The following is a 13,261-nucleotide window of genomic DNA, read 5'->3' as shown; positions in this document are numbered from 1 at the left end:
AAAACGGCTTATGAAATGTGGTTTGATAAAAAGCCTACTGTCAAATACTTTCGAGTTTTTGGCAGCAAGTGCTATATTTTACGAGATCGTGAAAATCTAGGAAAGTTTGATACGAAGAGTGATGAAGGGATCTTTTTAGTATACTCTTTAAACAGTCGAGCTTATAGGGTTTTGAACAAAAGGACCAGTGTGATTCAAGAGTCTATCAATGTAGTCATTGATGATCACTTAAACACACCAGTCTCAAGTTCAGATAATGATGAAGTACTAGTAATTGATAAATCTGATACTTTATCTAATCAGACTGATTTTGAACTAAGGATTGTTAAAGATCATCCAACCACACAGATTCTTGAAAACCCTCTCACTGGTGTTCATACCCATAGACAACTTGAAGATATATGTAATTACGTATGTTTTACATCCTAGATAAAACCATCTAATGTAAAAGAAGCTCTTGCTGATGAAAACTGGATTGTTGCGATGCAAGAAGAACTTAACCAATTTGTGAGAAATGATGTTTGGTATCTCGTAACTAGACCTAAAGACAAACACATCATTGGAACCAAATGGATTTTCAAAAATAAGTCTGACAAGCTTGGCAATATAATTCGAAACAAGGCTAGGCTAATGGTACAAGGTTACACTCAAATTGAAGGTAGTGATTTTGATGAAACCTTCGCACCAGCAGCACGTCTTGAATCAATCAGACTCTTTATATACATTGCATGTTTTAAAAAGTTTAAGATTTACCAAATGGATGTAAAAAGTACTTTTTTAAATGGTGACCTACATGAGGAAGTCTATATTGAACAACCGATGGGTTTTAAAGACTCTAAAAATGCTGATCATGTGTATCGCCTTAAAAAGGCACTTTACGGTTTAAAACAAGCTCCTAAGGAATGGTACGAGAAACTAACAAAGTTTCTATTAAGCCATAATTTTCAAATGGGATGTGTTGATAAGACTCTGTTTATTAAAAAACATAATGATCACATTCTAATAGTACAGATTTATGTTGATGATATCATTTATGGATCTACCTGTACTGACATGACTATTGAGTTTGCAGATTTAATGAAATCTTAGTTTGAAATGAGCATGGTTGGGGAATTGAATTATTTCCTTAGGTTGCAGGTAAAATAAAAACCTGATGGAATGTTCATTTCTCAATCTAAATATGCCATGAATTTGATTAAGAGATTTAGATTTGAGAATGTAAAGAACTTTGATACTCCTATGAGTACAACTTTGAAACTCTCAAAAGATTCTAAAGGTAAAAATGTGGATCCAAAATTATATCGGAGTAAGATTGGTAGTTTACTGTATTTAACTGCTAGTAGACCCGATATCGCACTAAGTGTTGGTATTTACGCTAGATATCAGTCTGATCCTAAAGAGTCGCACTTGATTACTGTCAAGCGGATTATGCGATATGTCGCAAGTATTGTTAATCTCGGTCTCTGGTATCCTCATGAGACTAGTGTTCAATTAGCTGGGTACTCGGATGCTGACTAGGCTGGTAATCTTGATGATAGAAAATCAACCAATGGTGGTTGTTTTTATATTGGAAACTGTTTAGTTTCTTGGTTTAGCAAGAAACAAAGTTCTATATCACTTTCAATAGCTGAAGCTGAATATATCGCAGCTGGTAATGCGTGTACACAGCTAGTTTGGATGAAACGTATGTTAAGTGATTATGGAATTAAACAGGATTCTATATTATTATATTGTGATAATTCCAGTGCCATAAATATTTTAAAAAATCCAATTCAGCATTCTCGTACTAAGCACATTGACATTAAATTTCATTATATTCGAGAATTAGTAGAAGAAAAGGTTATATCTTTGGAATATATTCCTAGCGAGAATCAACGTGCTGACATTTTCACTAAACCGGTCGACAAAAGCAGGTTTAACAAAATGAAATTTGATCTTGGCATGTGCATTTTAAAATGAGTATTTATGCCTATTTGTATCAAATTGTATATATTTGCTTGATTAGATTTCAAATTTTGTATATATTGCTTGAAATCAGATTTTTGGGCTGGTACTCAACCAGTCGTGAGTATACCGACCAGTCGTGTTACGACAGGTCGTGTACATCCACGACCAGTCATGAATCGCGTGAATCACTTAAAATTTAGAGAAAATGCTTCTTCTTCTTCATTTCTTCTTCACTCTCCAACGGGCCGACGCACAACCAGTCGAACCCTTCCTTCAAAATCTTCAAGGTTAGTGCTCCATTTATATTTTTCTTGTAAATTTGTGTCTAGATTTCTTCTATTTTTCTCTTTAAGTTATCTATTTCAAATTTTGTTGAGATTTGGGATATTTCTTGGGTAAAATCTGATTTGAGAAAACCCACTTCTCAATCCATTGCAAGTCTCTATTTCCTTAAAATCCTTGTTGCAAATGGCATCTAAAGGGAGAAAGACAATATCCTGTGGTCCATCTTCTTCCTCCAGATTAGCCCCTATCACTAAGCGTCATCTTTGAGCTCCTGAGGACGATCCATCTTATGTTCGGGACATCAGATTGTGTAACGTTATTGTTGAACATCCTGTTGATACTAATCATGTTGCTCCATTTGAGATCCTTCCTATGCTCCAAGCTGTAGGTTGGGATAACTTATTGCATTGGGGTGGGCTAGCGTACCGGTCCATTGCCCAGTCCATGTTTGCATGTATATGTGATTTTTCATTAGAAATTTTATCTTTTAAGATAGCCACAAGAGAAGGACCATTTGACGTTGATCGTCATTTGATTTCAGCTCTTATGAAAATTCCTGTGAATAATGAGGGCATTCCTATCCATACCTTATCTGAAAAACCTTCAGTATCTGAAAAATGTATGCTCACTAAAGATTTATGCAATTTGGATGTTCAATGGACACATAAAGGGAATGCGCTTCCCTCAAAGTATCTGTTACCCAAATATAGAGTTCTTCACAAAATCTTTGTGTCTAACTTGTATCCTTGATCGGGTAATAAATCTGAATTGACTTCCTTCATGGTTCGTGTTCTTCATGTTGTTGCCAGCGGTGCTCATGTTTGTCTACCATCCTTGATTTGTCACTCCATTATTCAGTTTCGACTCCATCCAGGTCATAATGACATTCCTTTTGGTTATTTGATGACTATGTTGGCTACGCATATACTAGTCGATATGCCGGTTGGAGAGGCCCCAATCCATCATCTGATATTTAACAATTCCAATATCAATAAGATGAAGCTTGATTTCCTTCCTGGTCAAGGTGTTGGTGGTGGCAATGCTGAAGCTGAACATGAAGAAGAAGCTAGTAATCTTCCTCCTGATGATATTAACATGGATCATATTTTTGAAGAACTTGAATCTGATTCTGCAAATGATCCAGATTATGAGCCTTCTGAGTTTGATGCACGTCTGTATGCATTGGAAGATAAAGTTGAGAATATGAATGTTAAGATAGAAAACATGTCTGTTGCCCATGATTTACAATTCAAGTATATGCGCAAATATCTTAGGTGCTTGAACAAGGGCATGCATCAACTTGATCCTTTCATCCCTGCTCCTTCATCTGTTTCAGATTAGTTCTTTTAAGTTAGCTGATCTGTTATAACTTTATTACTCTTGTGTTAGCTTAACTAGTTTTGAGATTGTTGTTATCTTTGACTTAGCTCTGTTTATGAATTATGTGGGCTGTTTATGCTCTCTTTACTTATTTCTCCTCAGCCATCTGTTCTATGCTTCCTTTATCCTATTGTGACAAAAAGGGGGAGAATGGATATGGATGTGATGTGTCTAATGATTATGTTATGAGGAGAGAGTAGCATTGTATGTTACTCAGAGGGATGTTACTCAGGGGGAGTAGTATGTGCAGTAGTGGACTGTATGTTATATTGAATATTGATTTACAAGTTTGAAGGATCATGTTAGTATATGCCGGTTGATAACAACTAGTGCATGACATAACAACTGGTGCATGATTCTTTAATCAGATATTCTGTGTTATGTAACATATCTTGTAAGTGTGTTTTGTCATTAATTTGACAAAGGGGGAGATTGTAAGTGCTATAGTCTATAGCCCCTTTTGTTGTCAAATTTGTGGTGCCAAAGACACTGCTATGAAGCGTGCATATGTGAAGAACAATGCTCGACTCAAGCTCAGCTTTGATTGACAAGCACTGTTCACAAGTCAAGACTCGAGAAAGTGAGATTGTTTGACTTAATTCAAGAAAAGGATAATGAAAGATCTCAAGAAGCTTTCAAGTTCAACCTCAAGATCTCAAGAAGCTTTCAAGGTTGAGCTACATCAAGACTTCAAGCTTCATTACTTTCAAAGGTCACTTGTCTCCTATGTTCAATGTCCTTACTTCACTATTGAGGTATGACTGACCTTAGGTTGACCTTTAGAGTAGGTCATTCTGGATACATAATTCATATATTTTATATAAGTGAGTTTAAGCTGTTCTAAGACTAGTCCTGGACCTTGTTCGACTAGTCCTAACACTGCTTCGACCTGTCTAAGAAATTCCTAGATCAGTCATAAGTTCATTGCAAAATTCAAAAATTTTCTGTTAGGCTTCGACTAGTCTTAGGGACTGTTTGACTAGTCGTATGAACAGTGTCGACTATAGCTTCGACCAGTCATAGACCTACGACTCAAAATACAGCGTTGAAATTCGGCTAGCTTCGACTAGTCGTGTGCAACCTATGACCAGTCGAAGGAGACCTACGACCAGTCGTAGATCACCTACGACCAGTCGTGAAACTGCCAGATCTTATCGCGCCTGAATTTTTAAATATCTGTTGGTTCTACGACCAGTCGTAGTGGTCTTTAGACCAGTCAAAGATGTGATTTCTTCACCTATAAATAGAGCACAAATTTCAGAATTAAAGAATGAATTTCAAGCTAATTTAATTCGGCCTTCTGAGAGATAAGTCTGTGCTCCATTTTAAGCTAAGTGTGCATTTTAATATTCTCTTTCTTTAGCTTTTCTTATTTGATTTTGTTTCTATATTACAATCTTATTTGAAAAGAGAAATTGTTGTATTCTGTCTTCTTGGAATCAAAATCAAATAGAACTACGCCCAATTTGGTTTAATTTAAAATCTATTAGAATCTAGAACCATTATAAAGTGAGTATTAGACATTGAACTTTGACATTCAAATCTCTACTCCAACTTGGTTCTTCTGGGCTGCTACAACAAAGGAGAAAGTCAGGTATTTTACGTTTATGTAATTTACTTTCATTTGATTTTCTTTTGAGATTTGCCAGAAAAATCTCATTGTATTAGTAATCTAAGGAGAGCCAGGAAAACTCAAAAGAGGGTTTTTTTAATTGTGTAAGCCCACAGAGAAGAACACAATTGTGAAGGTTTTGGGTGAACTTAGAAAACCTATCTTTGATAGTGAACGTTGATATCCCCTGTGTGAGGATATTAGGAGTGGAGTAGCGCTGTGTGGCGGTTGTTGAACAGTTGGTGTACACATAGGCAAACCACTATAACTCTTTGTCTTGTGATTTGAATGCTTGTTTAAGTTTTATATCTCTTTTCATTCAAATTTATGGAATGTGAATGTTGTAATATTTACATTTTAAGCACAGTGGGAATGTTATAATAATTTAGTTTTAAATTCCTGCAATTTATTTTAATTCCACTCTATTTATTTATTCCTCTCCGGTTTGAGTTATTGATACAAAGGACGTTCTAGAAATAAGGTTGTCCTGCCATAAACCCTTGGTTTTTATAGTGTAAGGTTGTCCTTAGAACTGAATTCGAACTGAATTCGTATCAACATTGTTATTTAATTTAGTTTATTTGGCTATCTATCTTTCTTTATTCTGCTGTTAAAGTTTTATTTTGGCATCGTCCTATTCACCACCCCCCCCCCCCCCCCCCCCTAGGACGTATAGCTAGGCCATTTCAAGTAACACTAGCTCAGTCTAGTAAAAACTTAATATGAAACACTCATACAGAAAATAAGAAGATTTTACATATGATCCTTACTTGCTATGTGGCTATCAAGGTTTATACCAAAATTCAAATTCTTAAACAAGAGAGGCCCCCCAGGATAACCAAAAGATGCATCGCTGCAACCACAAGTATGAGAAATTCAGAATATATGTGTGCACTTGGCAGACAACAGAACCATAGTTTAAGAACCCAAAAACTTGACTCCACTCAATGTCCAGCCAGGTCGGGTGTCCTCTAAAACTCAGCCAACTTTTTACTTAACTCAGCTTTATATTTAATACCAAAAAAAAAATTCATAAATACTTAAAACTTTTATAACAAAATATAAAATAAAATAGCTAAAATAAACACAATTGAGAAGGTGGTGCATTGCTAGAGTTGGCTTTCATAGTAGAGATCATGATTTGAAAACTCCATCTCCTCGTTTTTACCTTTATCGAGTTACTAGTTTGCCTAGAAGAGTGACTCGGCTTGAGTCACTAGTCCAACTCGCCGAATCAATGAAAACAACAAGTTTCATGGTGAGTCAAATCATGCCACCGAGTTAATGATAACCGTGCGTTTCATAGTGAGTTGGCTCAAAAGCTCACCGAGTTGAGTTGTCTTAGATCATGCATTTTCATCCTGCACACACCACATACAGTTTGATGAAATGGGTGGCTCTGCCATTGTGAGTCGTATTGCCTCGATCAAGTCATCAGTACGACTCAACAAGTATTGCCAAGTCATCTCTGAGTCAATGGTTAGAGTGAGTTTAATAGTAACTCGGCTCAAAATCTCACTAGGTCAAATTGACTCGGATCATACATTTCATGAGACAGATACACACAATCTGCATGTGTGGATTATTTGTGTGTAACACTATACATGCATGTATGTGTACACAAACATGTAAATATGCCTACAAGAGTAGGAGCTTAAATTGAAATAAATGTAGGCAATCAACAATCTCTTTTTATAGGTAACTTGCGCTTGAACCTGAGACCTCAATGTTGAAATGAAGGCTGCCAACCATTGAGGAATAGGCTCAGGCCCTACCACTGAGGTAAGCAATAAACAATCTCAATCTCCTGGAAGAAATATTGAAAAAAAAAAAAAAAACCTGAAACTTATTATGGGCAGGCTTGGTCTATCATCAGGAGTAGGGAACTCGAACTTGTAGCTGCACACTGAAAAACGAGTAAAGGTCATTAGCCATCATGAAGCTGAAATAAAGACCAAATGAAGAGAGACATTTTGAAAATTCTCAAGGATGTGTGCTAGACATGATTTTCATTTTCTTTTTTTTTCTTTTTCTTTTTTTAACATTGTTATAGACATGTTTTGATTAGTCATGAAAACAAAACCAAAGTGGATATCACAGTTTACAAAGACGGCAACATACTCTGGATCATTGACAACTTCATCCACATGACCCATCCGCTCCAATGTCTGAAGAATTCCAAAGAAAGAAATGACAAGTGTAAATACCTGTGTTTGAGGAATTATGTGTTAGTTGGTTCAGGAATATGTATTATCCTCAAATCCTGAATTCTAAGAAGTGTGCAGGATCTGGCTATCCAGAGCATTGATGGAAGGGCCCTATCATACATGGAACCCCTTGTCTCCGTCCAATCTTTGGCCTTGTTCAGTTGACTCTGGACCATTATAGCAGTTTTCCTAACCATCTATTTGCAGAGAACAGAGTAAAGGGTTAGGACTGTACATTCGGGATATTTCTGAGGCATGGTCTATATGACTATACCTAGGAGGCTCCATCAAATCAAAGGTCTAGATCATCAGACTACAAGACCCACAGGTAGGAACTCAGGACCTGAGGATCATATAATTCTTTAAGATATACACACATAATTATAATGATAATAATATCAAATTGCATTAACAGCCACTACCAAAAGTGGCAAAATCTCATAGTTATCAGGCTCAGTCAGAAAGTAAACATGCACTAACCAGCAATCAAGACCTCAGACGCAACTTTATTAGAGGTCTGAGTTTAGGGCTGCAACTTGGGTTTGGTTTGACCCAAACCCGACTTAAACAACCCAAGTTCAGGTCAGGTTGGGACATATTAGGAATGGAAAACTCCAATTTGATCTAAGCAAATTTAGGTCGGGTTAGGTCAAGCTGGGAATAATCACATCTATTTGGATTGGTGATTGGGTCAGTTTAGAGTATAGAGGAATTCAGACAGGGTTTGGGTTGGGCACATTGGGTTGGAATTCGAGTCCAGTCACATTGCAGGTTGGGTCCTCTTAAGGTTGGGTGGGGCTCAGGTTGACCCTCAACCCAACCTGCTCGAGTAGTGCCCCTATCTGAGTTCAAATTGGCAAAATCAATTGAGAACAAGTCTTTTATAAGACAATCATTTTAGAGTGATACTCAAAAGTTCCATTTAACCAAGGTTAAGACCATAAAGAAACATCAGCAGTTAGCTTGACTAAACAAGAGACGCCCGTTTTGCATTGTAACGGAACTTGTCAATAAATGCCTGCAAAGCAAAAGACAAATAAGATGTCACATAAAATATCCACAGTAGAACACAAGAATGTCCAACTTCCATGATATTGCATATTCATACAAGCACTTGCTTTTTATTGTCATTTCTTTTCTTTTTGTTTTTCTTTTTTCCTTTTTTTGTGGCTTGGGAAAGGAAACCATTTTCTAGTTAATCAATAATTTCAAACAAACAGTAACAACTTCTCCACCCATCCATAAGTACTGTCAGGCCTTAAAATGTAATTTGCAAAATGAAGCCAACCATCACTATACAAGCTAGGTTCATTAATCACATATATATTATACATGTAAAATAATAACACAAACATACATATATTTGTGTATATACAACACATCATCTTGATGTTAATTTCTAATTGAGACTTAAATTACTTTCGTGTCAGATTAAATCATACACATATTCACAGGAATCTTTAGAATGAAGATGGCAAGAGTGGCCCACACAAGAACTAACCCAAGTAATACTTATTACTTGGTTCAACTTTAAATGTTAAATAGTAGTATAACATTGTTGGGTTTCAATCTAACTAATTTTTTATTTCAAATTTCAGCTGTTCTAGTGGTTAAATTATGGAGAAGATGCTCCTGACTTGCCATGAGATCTCAGATGTATCTTCCTCCAGTTGTAAGAGAAATTGGAGCACACTCACTCTAAAGAAAGACAAATCAGCCGATGCCTACAAGCTGGAGAAGTTGGTCCACATTCACTACAACTAAGATTACATATCAGAAATTTGGCAAGAGTAACGAACAACTAAGGCAAGTTCTATAATCCAACTAATTTGGATTACATATTTCAAGAGGACAATCCATAAGCAGAATGGGTCCTAAGGAAAGAATGGCCTACCCTCCACAATCTCATTTTTCTTAAATATACAGACAAAGATATGGATTATATAGATTTATAGATACACCAACTGTCGTGACACATGGGGAATGGAAAAGTGTGGTTGCAACTAGTACTTTGTGGTCTTAACCACAAAAACTTGAGTTGGAGACAATAATGGGTTTCAGTTGGCATGAAAACCCATGTAGTATTTGACTCTAGTGAGTCACCAGAATTTCAGGTCAGCCAGACAAAGGTATACCATGTAATCCAATTACCCAAGTTCATTTATGGAATTAAATTGGCCCAAGTTGTCCATATTTTTAAATCAACAGCTCAAGGTGTCTACATTTTGTCAATTCCATGCGTTTACTATTTTATTGGCCAATTACTGTAATTGGATTAAAAATTTTTAATAGGGTTTAAAGGCATTTAGGTCAATGTGTTTTTAAATTCATGGGGAAATAGGTTTAGTTTGTGGAATATATTTTCCATTTTCCTAATTTTTCCCGATTTTTCTTTTTTGTCAAATAGTTCATTCTTAATTGCTTTTTAATACGTTTTTTGTATCAATCAGAGGGAAACACATAAGTTGGTGGTCCTGAGATGGGTACATGCAAAACAAACTCCCACCTATTCCTGATAAAACCACAATTCTTAGAACATCTGAAATCCCTAAAATTCTAAAATCCCCAAATCCCTAATTTTTTTTTTAGGTGAAAGTCAAAACTCGTGACTTAAAAATGACATTCTATAGTATCAAAATCCAGCCCGCATAAGTTACAACACTCATTATTCCTCTTCATAGTTCCAACATTCATGCCAAGATGACTGTGAAGGCCACAATGTCGAGTATCAGTCCTTCCCCTAACATTCGTTGGAAGAGCCTGACTACCTCAGCTCCACATCCATGGATTAGTAAGCCTTGTATCACTAAACAATAAGAAATCATATCTCTCTTTGGCATTGTCGCAAACAACTGCAATTCTCTCTCCGTGTTACCACATTTTGCATTCATGTCTATAAGAGCTGCAGTGGCGTGAGCCTGTTTGAGATCAATTGCACCTCAGGTGATAAAGGAATCAACCCATTTAGCCAGCTCTAAGCTACCAACTTGTAATATCAGAAAATCCCTAATTTGTAATATCAGAAAATCCCCGATTTGGGGTCCACATTCAAATATATAAGCCCTAAAATCCCCAAATCCCTAAATGAGGGTCCACATCGAATCAGGAATCCACAAATTGCTAAATCCCAAATCCCTAAATCGGTATTGAGATTGAGAGAGATTGAGAGATAGAGAGAGATACCTCACGGTCGTGAATGAGCTAGCCTTCAACCGAGCTTCAGAGAGAGAGAGAGAGGGCGTGCGTGGGTAGGGCATTCGGCAACAGTAGTGGAGAGAGAAAGAGAGAGAGGAAGAAGAGAAAACACAAAGAGAGAGGAGGGAGAGGGTGCGAGATAGATAGAGAGAGAGAGAAGAGAGGATGCAAGAGAGACGGTCGGATTAGGGCGAGAGAGAGAGAGAGAGAGAGAGAGAGAGAGGGAGGGGGGTGCGAGAGACGGCCTAGAGCGTCTCTGGACGTGGCTTAGATAATGACACCACCAAGTTCTGTGGCCCCCGCTATGATGTATGTGTTATATCTACACCATCCATCCCTTTCTAGATTCATTTTAGGATAAGAACCAAAAAATGAGGCAAAATAAAAATATGTATTGACCCCACCAAAGAAAACAATGGGGAGAGTGATTCCCACTGTTGAAACTATCCTAAGGCCCCTCATAATGTTTATTTGAAATCCAACCTATCCAAAAGTTAAAAAAGACATGAAATAAGGGAAAACACAAATATCAGCTTGATCAAAAACTTTTGTGGCTTTTAGAAGTTTTTAATGGTGGGCGTCACTGTCCCACTGTTTTTTGTGTTGGGGTCCACTTGAGCTTTGGATTTAACTCGCTCTTTGGATATTACCCTAAAATGATCTCTTCAAATGGAAGGAAGGTGTGGATATAAAACATACATCATGGTGGGGCACATGGAACTTACTGACGTCACTTCAGTAGCCAGTCTCGCTACTACCCCTAACACCAACCCCGTGGCTGATGGTTGGTGCTCTGTGGGCCCCACCATGATGGATCTATTTCATCCATTATGTTCATCTATTTTTAAATATCTCATCGTGGGCTGCCATGTGGTATATATTTATTCAACTCCATTAATCAGGTTTACATTTCAAGGAGGCTCTTTCACAAATTGTGTTCAATCCAATCTCCCCCATAGACATTGTGCGATCTTGATCGCAACTAATTAGCCCATGGGGCCATCTGGTTAGGCTTTCTTGCCATGAGTTTGGTGAGGGACACAATTTGAGGTACCATCATAGACATGTATGGTTCATCTCAGGTGCTAGGCCATGGCCCAACTCTCTTCAGCATAAATGGCTAATTGTCTTAAATGTAACACATATACAGTGATTAGAATTTTTGGTCTAGTAGGCCATAGATACCCTAATTGCCTGATATGTGTAATTTTTTTACTTAAGGAAGTTGCTAGTGATTTTCTCAAGGACTGACTTGACCTGATGATCTTTACAAAATCTCATTCTATGTGAACGGGGCTTTGGTGGATCCTTGACTATGGGGCGTGGTGGACCCCACAATTAGGGATCCACCTAATCCGTATCCATTCTCTGTGCATCTTTTACTTTAAGGAAGTTGCTGATGATTTTCTTATAGTATGGCTGGCCGAAAGGACACGTTATTTGCTTAACTTGCCGATCTTTGCATGAAAGGATATTAAAAATAAAATTTAAAAAAAAAAAATTGAAAAACTCCCTTCCTATCTGGGTACATAAACAATGGTAAACTTACAATAATTTAAAAGTAGTGATATAGACAGCCACCAGCCTGTAGGGCCCACCGAAGTTGGAAAATGATAATATCTTGCTAGTTGCTATCTCCTGAAATTTCCAATATCTCGTGATAAGATGACTACGTACATTTTTGCCAATTGGCATGGCCCACTAGATGGACAAACTGGATCACCACATGCACATTTAGCACCAGAACAAGGACCTTGCAAGTTACAACATTTTTGGATAGATGCCACTACCTTAACCATTCACTCATTCATACAATTAGGAACAAGCATGGTGTAATAATCACACCGGTCGGATGATCATAACCCTTTTTATGGACCCAATTTGCTAACAACCATCCATTGTTTGCGAGCCATAATTCACATGGTGCCCCTATCCATAATTGGCAATGGACCTGGAGGGCTTCAAGCATAACAATCAATTAGGGCTGTCCAAGGGCCCTGGCTCGATCAGTCTGTTCTCAGGTTTTGAACTACAGGTGATAATGTATTGGGTCAGTTAGCAGGTTAACAGACCTGAGCTGTTCCTAATGAAGGTTGGAGTAAGCCAAATGGGTACGGGTCTGAATAGGGTTGAACCATATCCAACCTAACCCAACCCAGCCATATAAATAACCAATGGGATGGGCTAGATGAACCAATCTAGCTCAGACCATATAGGCTAATGTTCCATTCTTAAACTTAGGGCTACAACTTGTGTTCAGATCAAACCAAACCCAATTGACCAAAACCTATAACCGGATCAGGTTGTCAAGGTCCTCGCTTTGGGTTAGGATTGGAAAATACCAACCTAATTTGCATTTGGGTTGAGCATATTTGGGTCAAGTTAAGTCAGATTGGGAATAATGAAAACTACATGAAGCTACCCAAGAGTCCTACTCGAATCTTTGTGTGGTTGTGCAGGTCAGTTCTGGTTAATTGAGCCCAACTGAACTACAATTAAACTACATGAAGCTGCCTACTGTGACCTGCAGTCTTGGCTGCTCCGGTCCATTCGGGTTCAAGTTCGGGTCTCACTGTTTCCCCGTAGTATGGCCCACTTCGACAATGGATCTATCTCATTTTTTTGATATCATTCT

At 37.5% G+C, this 13,261-nt stretch overlaps 1 long non-coding RNA gene across 1 annotated transcript; it reads right to left on the bottom strand.

Moving 5' to 3' along the window:
* Positions 1-5,999: 5,999 nt before the first annotated feature.
* LOC131244492 (uncharacterized) lies at positions 6,000-7,416 on the bottom strand. The gene is made up of 3 exons (XR_009170326.1): positions 7,346-7,416; positions 7,064-7,123; positions 6,000-6,077 (listed from the first exon to the last, which is right to left on the bottom strand). It is a non-coding gene; the product is annotated as an uncharacterized LOC131244492 (long non-coding RNA).
* Between the last annotated feature and the right edge of the window lie 5,845 nt (positions 7,417-13,261).

The sequence above is a fragment of the Magnolia sinica genome, chromosome 4 (assembly GCF_029962835.1).
Source record: "Magnolia sinica isolate HGM2019 chromosome 4, MsV1, whole genome shotgun sequence".
NCBI classification, from domain to species: Eukaryota; Viridiplantae; Streptophyta; class Magnoliopsida; order Magnoliales; family Magnoliaceae; genus Magnolia; species Magnolia sinica.
Note: the sequence above shows the minus strand (reverse complement) of the source record. Positions and strands in the feature narration are given on the sequence as shown.